Here is a 16,595-nt window from a genome sequence, read left to right on the forward strand (position 1 = left end):
TGGCACGGTGGGTCAGAAGAGGGAAAAAACACTTGACGATAATTCACTTTTAAATGCACAATCGTTGACAGAGACTTCAGTCAAAAAGACAGGAACCCACAAAAGCACAGGTTTCATTTAAGAAATTGTAGTAGGCTAAAAGTTAGGGAAAGAAGTGAGAGGAAACAGATTTTTGTGTTTTTCTATTGCACAGCAAGATTTGTTTCGTTTTATTTTCTGCTATTCAGGGCTTGAACAATATAATAATTCTCTTATTAAAATAAAGTATAGCGAAATCAAGATAAGCTAGGAAAAATCAGCATAGCAAGCTAGACAATAAAGAGGCAGTTCAGCACAGTATAATCTGCCCTCTGAACAACTTCAATACAGTCAAAAATTAAGAGAAAGAGGATGAAGGGGTAAAGATTGTATTTTCTTGCTAAGCCCCTTAAATTTAGGAGATAAGGGAGGGGGACAAATCAAAAACATCAAAATAGCTAGCATCAAAACAGTTCCTAAGCAAAAGGTTTGTGAACAGAGTAAGCATTTTGTTTTTTAAACCTCAGTTACCTCTGCTGACTGCTTTCCAGTGATCAATCCCGCTGCTTTTAGGAATAAAGCCCCAAATGATTAGCTTAGCTTGTTCTGTTCACCTCCGCTTTCAGAAACTAACTAAAGCAAACAGCAAAGCAGAGAGCAGGATATCAAGTACAGCGGACAAGCTGAGACAGCCGCATCTCTGTTTCTAACACCATGCCATCACCCACGGCTGTTCGGCGGTCTCCCAGCCAGGCAGCATTTCTGAGGGGGACGTGCTGTCAGCAAAGCAGAGCAGTGAGCCTCGCAGGGCCCAACACACTTCCAGAAACCCAAGGTACTTAAATTCTTTGCACACTATCTTCTCCCCACCAAGTCCGGAGCCTAATTTGCTTACCCACTTGCCTTCAAAACATCAAGATAAGTGTTTCATTAGTTCTGAAGTACCATGCTGGGACAGTGAGCTTGAACCAGCACAGTGCCAGATGTTTCAGGATGGAAATGTCTTTGATAGATTTATGGAGAAGAACTTAGCAACTGCAGTTGTAAGCCTGTACACTTGAGCATTTTTCAGGTGCGTGAAGCTGCAGCTCCACCACTGTCAAACCCAATCTCAGCTGGCCCCGACGTGACCTCACTCCACAGCGCATGAGATTGCTCCCCACATCAGCCCTGCTGCCTGCCTGATCCTGCAAAAAGTCAGGTCGGGTTCCTAGGCTGCCAGAAGGAAGTTGTCTCCTTTCTATTCACCAAGTGAAGTTGAGCACTAACACAGGTGCAAGGAAAGGGTGAGCATCGGAGAGCACAGGACCGCAACAGCCCCCAGTTACATCGCTCCGAAAATCACATGACGGGGTAGAACAGAACTGGGGGGGGAGAAAAAAGAAAATGCTCAGTGGTGACCTGATCACTCTTCTCAAGCTCTACAGGGAACTCAGGACGGTTCCTATCCGAAGTAGTGACAACATTCCTTGCTTAAGCCAATCTCCCTGTTTGTCTTTCATCTTGACACCGCATTTGCAAGGAACAGATAGTTAAATATTTACTGATTACAGGTTGAAAAACAAACAGCCTCATTTTCCCCCCTATTTCCAAAAGTATATCTGATCTGTCAATATTTAACAATTTTCCCTTTTCTTTTGTCCCGTGTGCACTAGCCTTGTCTTTTCCTTTTGCACATTGACCATGATGGCACACATGGGTACAGCCCATTTTTAGCCAACTCACTTCACCAGTTCTGTTTATTTAGAGACCAACCAATTCACAGTCCTTGTGCTGAGGTACAACGCTTCTGCATCTAATTCACACTTGTTGATTTTAATTGGTATTTTAAGTGGCTCCTGCAATCAAAACTTTAACTTGCATCTTGACAGATTCTTTTCTCTGCACACAGAGGTGGTACGAAGGTAAAAAACACCAGTTTTCTCTGCACAGGCAAGGTCTACTCAGGGAAAAAAATCCTCCTCCTCTTCCCACAGTTGTCCCATTGCTTTGCATTAACGGCTAGGTTGATTCTTCACATTAAAAATAAATAAATAAAAGATGTAAACACCACAAAAGTAATTGGATTCAGATATTAATAAAGGTATTTGGCATTTAAAATGAAAAATGGAAAGTCTAAAATATCTCCTTATAGGTCAATCAGCAGCTGATGAACTGGAGAAGAAATCTGTGTACACAAGACCATGCAAAGCTTGCTTGGCACTCAACTTTTGAGCCCACTGAATCCATCACTTTTCTAACCTGCCAGATGTTTTCAGTCGCACATGAAAGCTTTTTGGAGAAACATATTTAAAGTGAACAGCTTTAACTAGCTGGGGTGGATGGGTCAAGGAGAAAGTGTGGAGAGGGCTGTGGGTTTTTGGTTTTGCGTGGTTTGTTTATTGCTTGTTTTTGTATTGTTTTTTTTACAATTTTTGGTTGGAATTTCTTAAGATGAGATAACCCGTGTCTTTCAAAAACAAAAATACTGGGGGCAATGTATCTAACAGCTGATTTAGAGAAAGTCAAGGCCAGCATTACAGAAAACCTCTGCCTTCTGGGTTGACTAAATATTCTCTTGTCTTCCTCTGCCACTGCAGAAGTCAGGCATATTGGTATGTTTAAAACAGAAGAACCATGTAAAAACACCTTCCAAATTTTTTAAAAGTTGAAATCCATTCTTGACAGTTAACAGCTCTTGCCAACCTCTGCATTTTACATCCAAAGAATCTGCCTATTTTCACCATGTCTTCTTTTCTCCTCTACAGTGCCTCTGACATCCGATATGTTCATTTATTAACATGCTATTTTTCATTAAACATTAAGACGTCCATTTCAGTACTGATCAAATTCCATGTTTACTACAGTTGTAAGAATTATAACCTGCTGAATACAAGACTTAGATTCATATCAAGTTCCTCACCAACCTCCGGAAGTTGGAAGTTTTAGTGAAGTCTCTGAAACACTTTACGTGCCCATTTCCACATTCAGTGATAGTTGATTCCTCCTCATGCCTGTCAACAACGCACCTCTATATACTTAAATTGTTATGCAAGCGGGTCTGCACAATCCTTATTATTTCTTCCTAACATAAATGTTCAAAATCCAGGCATTGAAGACGTAGTTTGACAATGAAGCAAGAACAGACTGAATCATGCACAATTGTCTCCTAACACAGGAGAGCAGGTAGACAATGTACACACACACACACCCCTGCTTCACTAGCAGCTAGTTATTATGAAAGATTTAAATAAATTTAGATATTTTATTCCTCTTTTCTATTGGTCATCCAAGAAGAAGCTACAAATATCACACCTGCACACAATCTGTCCAAGTCAGGATCACAGTTAGTTTAATTAGACTCTCACTGTGGGAAAAAAAAATCCACCTATCAAAACACCAATCTGGGCCCTTGAAATGATTGTAACTCAAGACCAATTTAACATATGAATCAAAGTCTGATTTTTATCTTCAGTTCTCTTTATTAGGAAATTAAGAAAGTAAATGCCAACCACCTGTAGTGAAACTTACTCATAGGACACACTGCATTTGTTACTGTGCCTTGTTTTACTGGTAAGGCATCAAAGACAACCTGGACAAAACAACAGCAGTCTGTGGGTTTGCACTTTTTGTAACTTCTGCGTAGCCAGGCTCAGGCAGTAGGCCAGACTGTCCACAGAGCTCCAAAATAATAGTCAAATGTCCATCTTTGAAGAAGGGTCCTTCAGCATGTTCTGCTAGACTACTAGAACAAATACCCACTGGCCCCTTGAGTCTCTTGACCACCTTGTGTTAGGAAGAAATGGAGGTACAGTCAATTCCATTTTAAAGCTCAGCAGGGCTCTTAGCTCCAAAGACAATGCTGTGCAAAGTTTAGATTAATCCCTGATACAACAGCGATTTTCTTTCTGCCACCATGCACCCATATATCCAAGCATACTTCAGAGTTTGGAAATGGTTTCAGCTAACAAAAAAAATCTGTACCAACATTCAAGAAAAAGAAATAAAGCCTCCCATCTTAACAACCAATGCAAGCTTCCTTCACAGCCTTCTCTACCACAGAATGTAAGACTACAGATGGGTAACTAAGGAAATGTGCAACAATGGAAAATTTCAGACTAGTGCAATGAAAGCAACTCAGCCACCAAACTGACTCCAAGTTTCAATTAATTCTAAAACTGGTGGCAAGGCCCCTCAATGAGAGGCAGTGAAAAGCAATAGGGTAGATACTCTACTCCAGTTTGGGCAAGTGTATAAATGCAAACATCTGCTGCTTCCATTCCAATCACCTGCTTTCTGCTGTTTTTGTATCACAGAAAAACAAGATTTAATCTCACAGGAAGTAAAGCAACATGCATTGCTTGAAGTTCCATCTCCAGTATCTCTTCCACTCCCTGTTAAAGATAAACTTCTGTTTACTCAGATGAAATCAAGAAGCCTAATGAGTAAAAGGAAAATCAAAGCCTCCTCTTATGCCATCTAGCTTTCCCTCCATGTTCAGGCTTTGTTTAGCTGACAGAAGTCCATTGAGACTGCTATTTCAAAGGCTAAAAATTGATAAAACCCTGACCAACCTTCTGTCCATCTTCCTCTGTCAACTAAACATCCCAACCCCTGCCTTGCAAAAACATCAGTCAGCATCAAAATTGTCACCAATTCCTTTCCGGCAGTTTTATTTATGACTTATATCATATTGAAAGAAACGTTTTACTAGCAATTGAAATAAACATTTTACTAAGCAATTTTATTTGAAACTTGTGAAATATCACCAGGTTAACAAGTAGCGCAGGACCTACCTCCTGCTTCTTGGAGCTCAACACATCATCTTTTGGGGCTCACCCAGAAGAGCTAAAAGCAAAGGGTTACAAAATGACAGAGCCAAATGAAAACTTTTTTTTTTTTAATCTCTCAATCATTATCACTTACAATGTCGTGATCTCTGCAAAGACCATGCTTTCCAGGGAGCTCTCTGGAAACAACCCATTTACACTGCCTCAACTGGTATTAGAAGAAGGTTCTTCACCAAGAGGGTGGTCGGGCACTGGAACAGGCTCCCCACAGCAGTTATCATGGCACCGAGCCTGATGGAGTTCATGCAGCATTTGGACAATGCTCTCAGACACATGGTCTGATTTTTGGGTGGTCCTGTATGGATCCAGGAATTGGACTCTATGATCCTTGTGGTCCCTTCCAGCTCGGGGCATTCTGTGGTTCTGTGAATGGCAAGTGGTATCTGCAGTGCAAGGGAATCCAGGTCAGGTTCCAGTTACAGACACTGAGCACAGAGCAGGTGTAAGGTGACAAGGCACAGCTGCATTGGCCACGGTCAGTCACAGAAGTGTCCTGTCGTTGAAGGACTCCCTAGACACGCAGGAAAAAAAAATCCACTGCAACAGGCATGTAACACAATAAAAGCATAGCAAGAAGAGATGATCACTTGTCTGGGCCAAATAACATCTGAAAAAGAAAGTGATTCTCCAGGAGAAGGGTATTCCTCTGCACTGTCCTTGTGTTTTAACTTGAAATGTTGCTTCCCATCCCTCTGAGCTAGCATGGGTGTTAAGAAAGTTTGCAGAAGTGATGAATTTTAAATGAGGAAGCTCGGACTCCAGTAATACTATACCAAAGTCAGGGTGCTGAAGCGACATGTTTTGCCAGCAATCTCACGTTGAGCAGCAGTGAGATCAGGGGGAGGGGTGCACACAAGCAATTTTGCATGGTGTATCACTAAAACAAGTTTAGGCAAGTATTTTAGGTTGCCTCTAGGAGCATTTGAATTTTTAAAAACTGGTTACATGCAAATATGTTGTAGCCTTGAGTTCCTGCTAAGCTGCCAGCACGTCCCTGAGCACCAAAAGGCTCAGACAGCACATAATGAAGGACATTATTCTCCAGTTGATGTCCAGATGTTTTGGTACGCACCTCCCATTAACACATTGATGAAAAGAGAATCCAATAAATCCCTTGCAAAGTCAAAGGACTTTTACTAGCATTATAGACTTGAGACAAGGTATCTTAATGACTTTTCCAAGGCAACGGAGATGGAGGTTCAAGACATTCCCCTTCCACCCAACCTCCCCATAGAAATTATTTGGGAATAATAAAACATTGGATTTTAAGCTGAGCAGACGCATTTGATCAACAAAAACATTCACCCCAAACACACATGTTCATTTAAGCAAGACTAGCTCAAGGAACACGGGGTAAGAGCACAGAATTGTAGGCCATCACTTAATAGTCACAATTCCAACCCCTTCTCCCTCCCTTCTCATTTCCCCTGCCTCTCCTCATCCACTCACTACAGGGTCTCAACTCATACTGTGTTGGGTACTGTGACAGCAACAATAGTTTGTAGAGCTGGCGATGAACTGGAGCTAAGATCTGACAGCTGAACATTTTGGAACTGAGGCTGGGGGCAAGAAGAGTGTGTTACAATCATTTTCTAGTCACATCAGTTCCCCAGTTCCATTCCCTGTGCTGGAAAAACATCCTTCCCAGCACAGCAGGCCTCTAGGGACTATGTACCAGTTTCAGACTTCAACACACCTATGACCAGAAGAGCCTTGCTGAGAAAATACTAGTAAACTCCATGTTGCAGGTGGTGTACCTAGGCTAGGATCAACAGCCATGAACAGGAGCTGAACCCAAAGTGCTCCCCTGTGAATTACTGATTTCTACGTTCATTTTCTCACCGTACACACTTTGAAAACAGCTAGTACCAACAACTGAAAATAGGTGTCACACAAGACTTCTACTTTTGAAGATCAAAAAGATTTCTGAAAGGCTTTCAGATGAAGAACTAGACCTCTGCAGCATTTTCTCTTTCCAGAACCAATATTGTTTCGGTCTGTAGTCGTCTCTGTTACTTATGGCTCAGCTCGCAGCTCCAGCTGGTACCAAATCCAGTTTGCCAGCTAGGCTACCAAAACCTAGGTCACTTGCCACAGTGAAGGTAACAAGAAGACAAACAAACGTTAATGAAGGGCTTAAAGCGAATGCAGTTTTCAAAGCACTGTTTCAACACTTCCAGCCGTTTTCAAAGACATCTACTAATACTTCTGTATTACAGTGGCACCTGGTGGCAGTTGTCTGGACTGCAGTTCTCAGTTCTCATAATAGCAAAGGATACAGAGATTGAAAAGCAAATTAGACAAACGGAGAAATAAGAGTGCAGAGATTAATGATTCCTGCTGAGCCTCATTACTTCTGAGGCAAGGAAAACACACAGGTTTCTCTCTTATACAGCACCAGCAGAGATTAGCAGCCTGTGACACTGTCCCCTTGACTCACCAGCAGGTGCTCAGCAGGCAGAGTCAAAGGCATTAGGTACTACACCCACTATCACACCATTTTACTTCACCTTTCAGTTAGGTGCAGTACCTCTTTGCCAGACTGATGAACATTGTGAAAATTGTCCAGTTTTACTGGCTGAGCTTCTCATGTCTTCCACTGTAACACAGACCTGCACTCTGCCCTCCGGAGCTCATGCAAGTTACCAAAGTGACTTATAAATTATATTCCCACTATATCCACTAGAGAACTGTGGCCTGCAGTCAGATAGTCCCAATCTTTTGTTTGCAGAAATGCAACTGCAATACAACATACTTTTGAAGGGTTAGACAAGTCTCATTTCTGTATCAGCCAAATACATAAAAAAACACAACAAACCACGGGTTCATTCAAACAGCAGCCCAGTGTTTTCACTGCTTGCTCTTAACATCACAAGAAGTACTGATTATGAGCACATGCACTTACTTCTGCCCTTCAACTCTTTATTAAGTGAAAAAATATATTGATATAGGGCCACAAACCAGCGTAAGATGGATGTCTAATACAACAGTCAATCAGACAGGCAATACTGCACTGGGTGTCATTTTATACTTAACTTGCACATCAAAGTCAACCGGGGCATATCTCATGTCTCTGCTGAAACCACGTGCTAGAATTACCATCAGTAAACATTCTGGAACATGAGAGAGGTAGGCTTCTGCCACAAAGGTAAGAGTATCCAGGGAACTCACCTACTTGCACACACAAGAAGAAAAGTTTGAACAAAAAAAATTCACAAGCATCTAAGACATCAGTACACAAAAAGCACTTACGTCACTCCAGTACAATGCCCAAAACTTCTTAAGTGTCTTAACACTGCACGAAGATAGTTTCCACTAAAAAAAAAAATCCCTCCCCAGGCACTAAAACTCTGCTACAGAGCATGCCAGGAACGAACACAGTTTTACCAAAGCTGAGAAGCTTCTCAGTAGCACCTCTCATGACAAAGGCTGTTTGGAAGCCCTTGGCCATACACAGGACCAAGGAAGTGGCCAAGACAGAAGGAGGTACATGGGTAAATAAAGGGTGTGTGAGAGTGAACAAGGTAGTGGGAATCCTGGTCTCTAGTCCCTTCTCCTGAGTTACAAATGCTTTCTAGCTTACGGTTCTTTAACGCACAGTGCATAAACCAACAAGTGAGCACAAAACCCCAAGGATGTCCCCATCTTCTGAATAACCACGTGCAATGTGAAGCTAGCCTAAGGGTCAGGATGGGATGTGTGGGAAGAGGTTGAGAGGGCATCACATCTAACAAACTTATTGTGCAACATTCTTCACTGTCTCCAAAACATGCTTATTACTGTTAAACTTTAAACATCAACCTTAGCACTCTACCATATGAACTTGAAACTATACAGAAACACACACAGTTTGGGAACAAAAATCTCCACTCTGCTGAAACCCACAGGAGCTTTGCCACTGACTTCAGCAAAGTCAGTTTCGCTCTGAAACTGCTGCATTACCACATTAAGCTATTGATTTACAGTGTGAACTGCCCCGTCTATGACTAATGCCTCTTCTCTGACAACTACCACAGGATAATAAAGGCTTCCAAGGTCATCTGCAACTACAACAGTCAGTAATTCCACTTTCTACTCAACATCACCACTCATTTTTTTTATTTTTTATTTTTTTAGTATTGCAAATTAAAAAGCAGCATCTCTGGCAGATTATCTGCATTTCAGAATTTTATCTGGATCTCAGAATTCAATATGTAATCTGCAATGGTGCATCTGCTGGTTTGTATGTGCAAGAGTGCTGACAACTTAGCCACGTATACCATGAGCAGGCTTGCACAGAAAATAGAGGGAATATTACGGAATTCAGTATTACAGACCTCATTGTTCAAGCCAAATGAACCATGAAACTCCTCCTATTTTCCTTTCTGTTAGGCTTCCCTAAGAAAGGAATAGAGGCAGATCAAATTTGATTCTAAACTTCAAGGTTTTGTAACAATGAGCTTGCTGACCTGTACTTTATTACTTGCTTGCTGATCTCATCTTACATAATTGTACGGAGGGAACATGGTTACACTAAGCTACTGCTGTAGTGCTTTGCTAACAAGATTTAGGGCTTGAATAGACTTTTTTCCCCATACTTCTACCTTAACGACCTTTTTATCTTTACGTAATTTTAGTAAGTCAAACCCTTAATTAGGAGGGGGATATTATCTGCATATGACTTTGGGGAATCTGCTTTTTGTTCTACTGACAGTATCTGCGTAGGGAAATAAAGACAAGAGCACAGCATTTGAACTATGTGATGTTATAGAAAAATGTGGTTAACTACAGACAAACAGATACAGAAGTATGCACTCATCCTTTATCTTGATCAAGGATATTTAACTTAACCAACATGCATAACAAATAAAATTACATCATCAAGATCTAGTGACTTAGGGTGTAATGATTTACACTGTCCCTATTGGTTAATTAACTTAGGGTGTAATGATTTACACTGTCCCTATTGGTTAATTATAACTTTTCTTAATAAACTGATTGGACAAAAATCAAATCTCCTGGACATGGGCAAACAGATAAACTCCTATGAGGCAGAAATTGTTTACCAACACTAAGACAGAAAAAAAATGATTTTCCAAAGCAATCCATTGCAACACCATTGCTGGTCTAGCCGCAAGACAGGAAGCATTCAAAAAACATCCAGTGATCAGGTAGTAGAAATTTAAAAGTGGGCCAAGCACAAGTTAAAAGCAAACTGCACATACAGTTTGTGCATCTGCTATGTATAGTATATACATACTATATATAGCTTAAATACTGTCTGCACACAACTACAGACCAACAGTGTGAGTGAACAAGGACTAAACAGTGTCACATGCTTGGCAGATGTTTTCTGTCAGTCAGTCACACACGCACCAGGCAGCACACAGCTCACTGACCTGCGCTATAAGTCTGTCCAGCAAGTCTGTCCAGCTGCACAACTCTAGAATAGGGATTCTGGGCCAAAACACTTGGAGGTGGTTTTATTTGGCTGTTTTTTTTTTTCTTTGCACCCTCCCTTTTTTTTTTCCTTTTTTTTTTTTTTAAAGAGGTAGGAGATGAAAGTTTATGGGATGCAGGAATCTTCCAGAAGCATTTCACACTCTTTTGCTTCCTGCTTTGCATCGACAGTTTTACTGATTCCTAATGGCACAACTGTCCTGGACTTAGCAGCAAAGTGATCTTTGTCACAGCTAGCTGATTTTTCTTCTTATGATTTATTTCATATTTTCAACACCAGAAGACAAGGAAGTAATACTTCTTCATAACTGAAGTGATTACTAATGATAGCAACAGTGAAATATGGTACAGTTATAAGCAGATTCCTCACTAAAATCTTGTTTCAAATACATAGTTACCATTCATCCTTTTCTCAAACATAGCAGATATTTCTCATCAAGAAAACTCAGCTATTTTTCTTCAGCATCTATGGCCTTCTTCTGTGCATCTATATCAGAACATGCCTACATTTCTCATTAGCATAGTAAACTGTCACTTTTTTGCCATTTACTATCTGTGTCAGAGATCCCCCCAGGAACTCAGTGACTACTTCAAGATCCCTTCAGTCACAGAACAGCTCGGGTTGGAAGCAACTTAAAGATCATCTAGTTCCAATCCCCTTGCCACAGGCAGGGATGCCACCCACTAGATAAAGCCTCTGATCAACAACTTACTTTGGTCCCTGTGTGACTGACACATCCCAGATACAATCTTCTATTTTCTTTATGTCCAAGCATTTGATGTTTAACACAGTTGTTCCTATCTAGTGAACACAATGTACTTCTAGATACTAACAGCTGAAAGAATAAAAGTGAAAGGAGCAGTAAGCATCACGTTGGCCCACTAAAAAGGAGAGAACCAAACTAACAGCACTAGGAAGATGCTTACTTTAGGTCCTTCTTTTCCTTTGATCCCAATCATCCAACAGAGAGGTGAATTACTTTTAAGACTTTGGTCCACTGAAAAATGCTGTTACTGTATCTCTATAGGAACAGACTTGGAGATTCATTGTTCCATGCATATGTACATCTAGTCCTCCTCTGACGTTTTTAACAGGAATGTTTCTTTGCAGGCAATTTTCACTGACATAAAACATACAGTTCATTGGGGTAGACATGTCAGAGGAAATACATCCACAGGCAAGTTCACAGGTCCTTCAGTCACATACTCTAGCAAGTCTTACGAGCAAGTCTTAACTTAGGAGTAAGACGATAATGCTGAATAGAGGGAAAAAATTATCCAGATTTAGATGCCTAGAGTCCTTTGAGGACTCCAAAATAAAGTGTAATGTATATGCTCTCCCAGCATATGCATATCCTTGTCCTAGAAAGATTGGGAGATTGCCTATGCATTCTGTGAACACTTTAATTACACTATGTATTTTGGATGTTATAAATAAGGAGTTTCTTTTGCATTTCACCTTAATCACTTAACAGTGATTTCAAGGTAAGCTGGCCAACACAGGTATTCTTCATCACAGTGCATGACACATCTATAAACCAGGACATTATTAACTCCTTACCACATGGTATTTTTCCTCAGCACATCTTTTGAAGTATCCAAAGGGTGGCTGCACCCCAAGAGCCATCCTGGCCAGCTGGAGAACTCTGTCACAGAAGCTCTGTGAAAGTAAAGGAAGGAGAACCTGCAGGTGACTTGCAACGACAAAGTTTATTCACATCCAGCAAGGTGGTGAGGAGGAGCCTTCCATGTCTGAGGACCTATGAGGTTCAGTCAGGAGCCACAGCTCCTGTCTTGCACTGTTCAGCTCAGCAGAAACTGGAGCTTGAACGTACTCACCTAGGAAAAAGGATGCCAGGCTAACAGTCTAAGCAGACATGCACATGCTTATTCTTTTTTATCTGCCAAAACCTAAGCTATACTATACAGGGTGGAATAGCGTGAAGAGGGAGAGGGTGGGAAGGACGGGGGAAAGGCACATAACTGAGTATCCACAGTCCTTTACACCCTTCCATCTGATGTTGAACATATAATTTGAACAGTACCTAACCACAGACTCAAATACTCACACAAAAAGTAATTAACCCAGGTCTCCAAATAGTCAAACCTCTGAGAAACATATGGAAATAGGACATCATTCTCCTTCCCTCTTCCAACTACCTCTTGAAAGGAAAGCTCCTTTCCTTAAAATGGGGGCATCTCTTATGTTCTGCTTTTGAAAGTTAGTTTCAAGTCATGAAAGCAAAATGGAGAGAGACGGTTCCCCAAAATACAGGGGAATACTCAGTGGTCCACAAGCCTTAAAAAATAAAACAGGCTGGAGAGCACTCACATCATCACTCTTAGTATTTCTTTCTGCCCAAAGTGCTCATTTTCACAGAGCTTGTTATGAGTACTAAGCATGGAGTCCATCCATGTTGCAAATCCTGTTAGAGCCCTGAACACTCAGCAATGCTGTAATAAGCAGATCTTCCTTGTAAGCCGTAGGGGCAGAATTCAAAAAAGGACTGAAGTATCACAATGCCCAGATTTATAGGAATAAAAATTCCCTGTCATATGCTATTAGCTAAATTCCCTAGACAATAAGTGGAAGAAATAGCATACAGTGTGATAAGAAAAAAAATATAAAAAGATGTAAATCAGTCAGCAGAAATTACTGAGGAGTGAGATGTGATAAAATCCATTGCTCTAAGTTCCACAAGGCTCAGTCTAAACATCCATCCTTCCTCTACATGCCGTTCCATAGAATACAAATACATTGATATTTTCATTAGAAAAGAATTATATAGGGATTATTTATACACATATATATATTATTATATAGGATAAACAATCCTTTCATTTATTTCAGTATGGATTTCACCTCTTTTCTCTCTCAAGAGATTCCTTAGCATCTCCCCACACTTTTCTGCTGAAGATGTGCACCAGCTGCAATAACCACACCACTGCTCAGCTTTCACTTCAAACCATCTTCAGACAAAAGTACACTCCTCATGCTGGACCTATCTTGCAAGACTCTCTGCTACATAATTTTGGTCTCCTTACACTACTGTCAGGTAAACTATAGACTCTGAAGAGTAAAGGCCTCAGCTTTTGCTTTGTGAAATACCTTGATAAATGAAGATATGGATATGGATAAGAGGCAGTGTGGTAAGAGAAGACCTCAGTGGGTTAGCCATAAGCTATTCATTTAGTTCTAATTCATGCCTGATAGATCTTTACAAAACGTGTCCCTAAAAATATTAAGGACAGAAATACTACAACCCTTTGCAATCTTTTTCCATACTTTGCTGTTCTTACAGAAACAGCAGTGGTATTTATAAGACAGGAATCCAGCCACATTGGGCTAGGAGATGTTAATCAGTGGCCCATGAAAACCTTAATTTGGCTGCACACTCCATATACCATGTATGTTTGGCAAACAAAGGAATGGAGCGCACCACTAGTAACTTGCAGCAGGGCTGCAGAGAAGCCACCTCTCGTTCATGCAATGTGCCTGGGAATGCAGGTGAGTCCGAAACGAGAGTCTCAGCTCCCCTTGCTAACTTTCTTTCTCTCACTGTTGGTGATCAGGAGTTCCTTCAACAGAAGACAGAATCAGAGGATCATTAAGGTTGGAAAATACCTCCAAGATCATCTTGAAGACAGTCCAACCATCACCCTACTATACACATTATATTATGGCAAATGTATTTAGCAATCTCAGCACAGAACCCAGACCTAAATTTTTCATAAGCAACAGTCTCCAGTTACATATCAGCATGTTGCCTAACACACTGAACTGATCCCTGCTCTCAGGGGAACTTGCATTCAACAAGCCTAAGACTGCTAGAGAAAACAAAACAAAAAGCACAGGATCATCACATCCTTGAGCAGCAGGCTAAGCAGGGATCAGCAACAGCTTCTAGAGTTAAACATCTAGCATAAAAATGATGATGATTTTTTTTTAATTTAGGTAAGATTTCCCTCATAGGTAACTCAGAACACAAGACAGGGCTGCTGAAGTACCTCTAAACATCCACAAGCCAGTACTCAGCAAACCCATGGTATGTATGGCATCCTGAACCACTCAGTACCACTTGTGCTTCCAAGAGAAGCTACCAGGACACTGGTAACAGCTTCTTCCAAATGAGGAGTAAAGAGCAAGGAAAATGGCAAGACAAAAGAACTGCCAGTGTTTACGGGCAACTCATTACCAGAAGTTTGTCTGGAATTGCTGAGGGTGTTGTTTTAGTTACAAGTGCATGAACAGAGCTATATAGGAACACCCACCTAGGCAACCACCACGGTCCTCCCTGCACTGCCACCCAGAGAGCAGCCCTGATGGACTGCAGCGCAAGACTTCAAACCCAACACATTAAAAAGGCATTTGCTTTCAGGCTGTTTAGACAAATAGATAAGCTGAGGAGAAGCCTTGAGGGTGTTTGCCAGGCACAAAGAACAGATTCCAGTTTTCATTTTAAGTCAACTAAGTTACTACCTGGCCATGAATTTATCTTCCTAAATGTTGGGAACACATTTTCCCTAATAGAGTGCAATCATCATCATCAGAAAACAGTCTGTCACCTCAGAGAAACCCTAAACACTAAACACGAGAAAAGGAAGCATAACCACACACCCAGTCAAGATAGAAGGCCCCATATACAGAGCTAGTTTCCAGCTAGATCCAAAGTTAGAGCAAAGAGACGAGTTCAGGGATCACTGTTTTGGATAGACAACCCAGGCACATCCCAGGAGCAGATTAATCACATCTTTACTAGTAATAACCATTTCACCACCTACATTGTAGAGGACTCTGTATGATACCATTACTAGATACAGAGGAAATAGGCAATATTTAAAATATTTTTTTTCAACGTCATTACCAATACCATCAAGATTGAATGAAGTTACCAGTCTTGCTACAGACAGGTTGCTGTCTGGGCACCTCCTTCATCTTCATCTCTGCCACTTATACACCAACTCTATCACTCGCTGATCTCTCCTGCAAGCCAGCTCCACTCACCAGCCTGCTGTGGAACTACCCAGTAGAAACGCCAGGTCTTCCATAGGCCTAGCAAGCTGAAATGCCAACCCAACAAATATGAGAGCCAAAACAATGGGGGGGGGGGGGGGCATGCCTATATGTCCAAAAGCAAAAGCAACAAGGAGAAAATTCCCCTTGCAAATTGTCAGCCTGGACACTCATTGAACTACTGTGCAGTACATCTCAAATAAAAGAAGAAAATGAAAGTCATTCTTGCACAATGTGAAGAACTGGTGTCCAAAACAAGAACAATCTCCCTTCCCATACCTGTTTGCTACTTGAACTTGTAACCTTGCACTAAACCAAACAGAATGCAACTTTAAAGTTGTCATTTTCTATAGAATCCATGGGCTACTAAAAGACTTTGGCTTTCAGATTCACCAGAAACCTCTCTCAATAAAGCACAGAAATCATTTGCTACAACATTCCCTTTTCAAAATGACAAAAAAGCTAGATTCTGCAAATCTCTTAATAGACATACGTATCCCAGTAACATTAACTGGTCTGATGTCTAAGAGGATTTGGAAGCCATAAAATGCACATGTACTCTGAAATTAACATCTGACTTAGCTTGGCCAGCAGAAGCACAAAGTTGCTGCCTTTTTGGCAGCTTTTGTCAATCAGCAAGTCTCAAATGCTCACAATGCAACCAAGGTGATAAGAAGAACCATTAAATTAGATTGGAGAGCAAACCCATCGCAAAATCCTAGAGGACAGGGTGGAGACACAGCAAAGTTCTTATTCCTAATATCAAGCTCCCTGCATGTTATGTTTGCACTAGGTCTTGCTGACCTCAGTGCAAAATAGGAATTACATCTGCATTTGGATGACTCTCTCTTGAAAACTTTCTCTTATATTGCTAACATGCATCAATATATCCTTTATATACATCCATCTATTTTGTTTAACATAACACTGCACTGCTACCAGAAAGGTCTCAATCTTTCCTGAACCTTGAGAGAGAAACTGATGCCCTCTGAAAGAATGCAGTAAGCATTTTGTTTCTGTGGCACAAAGTTAAAACCAAAACACCCTTCTCAAAAGCTTTTGGGAAGTTTTGTAACAAGGCTTAACTCCTTACGGCACGTGTCTTATTTCACCAAGACAATTTGCATAGTTAAAAAACACAGTATTATTCCACATGTAAGAGATCCACTTTCCTCTGCAATTCATAGAGGATGCGTTTTACTTTATACACAGCTGGTTATGGCTCTATGCTATAAAAAGACTGTGAGAATCAGGGACACTGAACAGACAGAAGCTTATTTTTTATACAAATATCC

At 40.9% G+C, this 16,595-nt stretch overlaps 1 protein-coding gene across 2 annotated transcripts in view; it reads right to left on the minus strand.

Annotated features, from left to right (window-relative positions):
• The window catches only part of BORCS5 (BLOC-1 related complex subunit 5), a 104,983-nt gene that overhangs the window by 58,081 nt on the left and 30,307 nt on the right, over positions 1 to 16,595 (minus strand). The window lies entirely within an intron of this gene.

Source organism: Anser anser, assembly GCF_964211835.1.
Source record: "Anser anser genome assembly, chromosome: 1".
NCBI classification, from domain to species: domain Eukaryota; kingdom Metazoa; phylum Chordata; class Aves; order Anseriformes; family Anatidae; genus Anser; species Anser anser.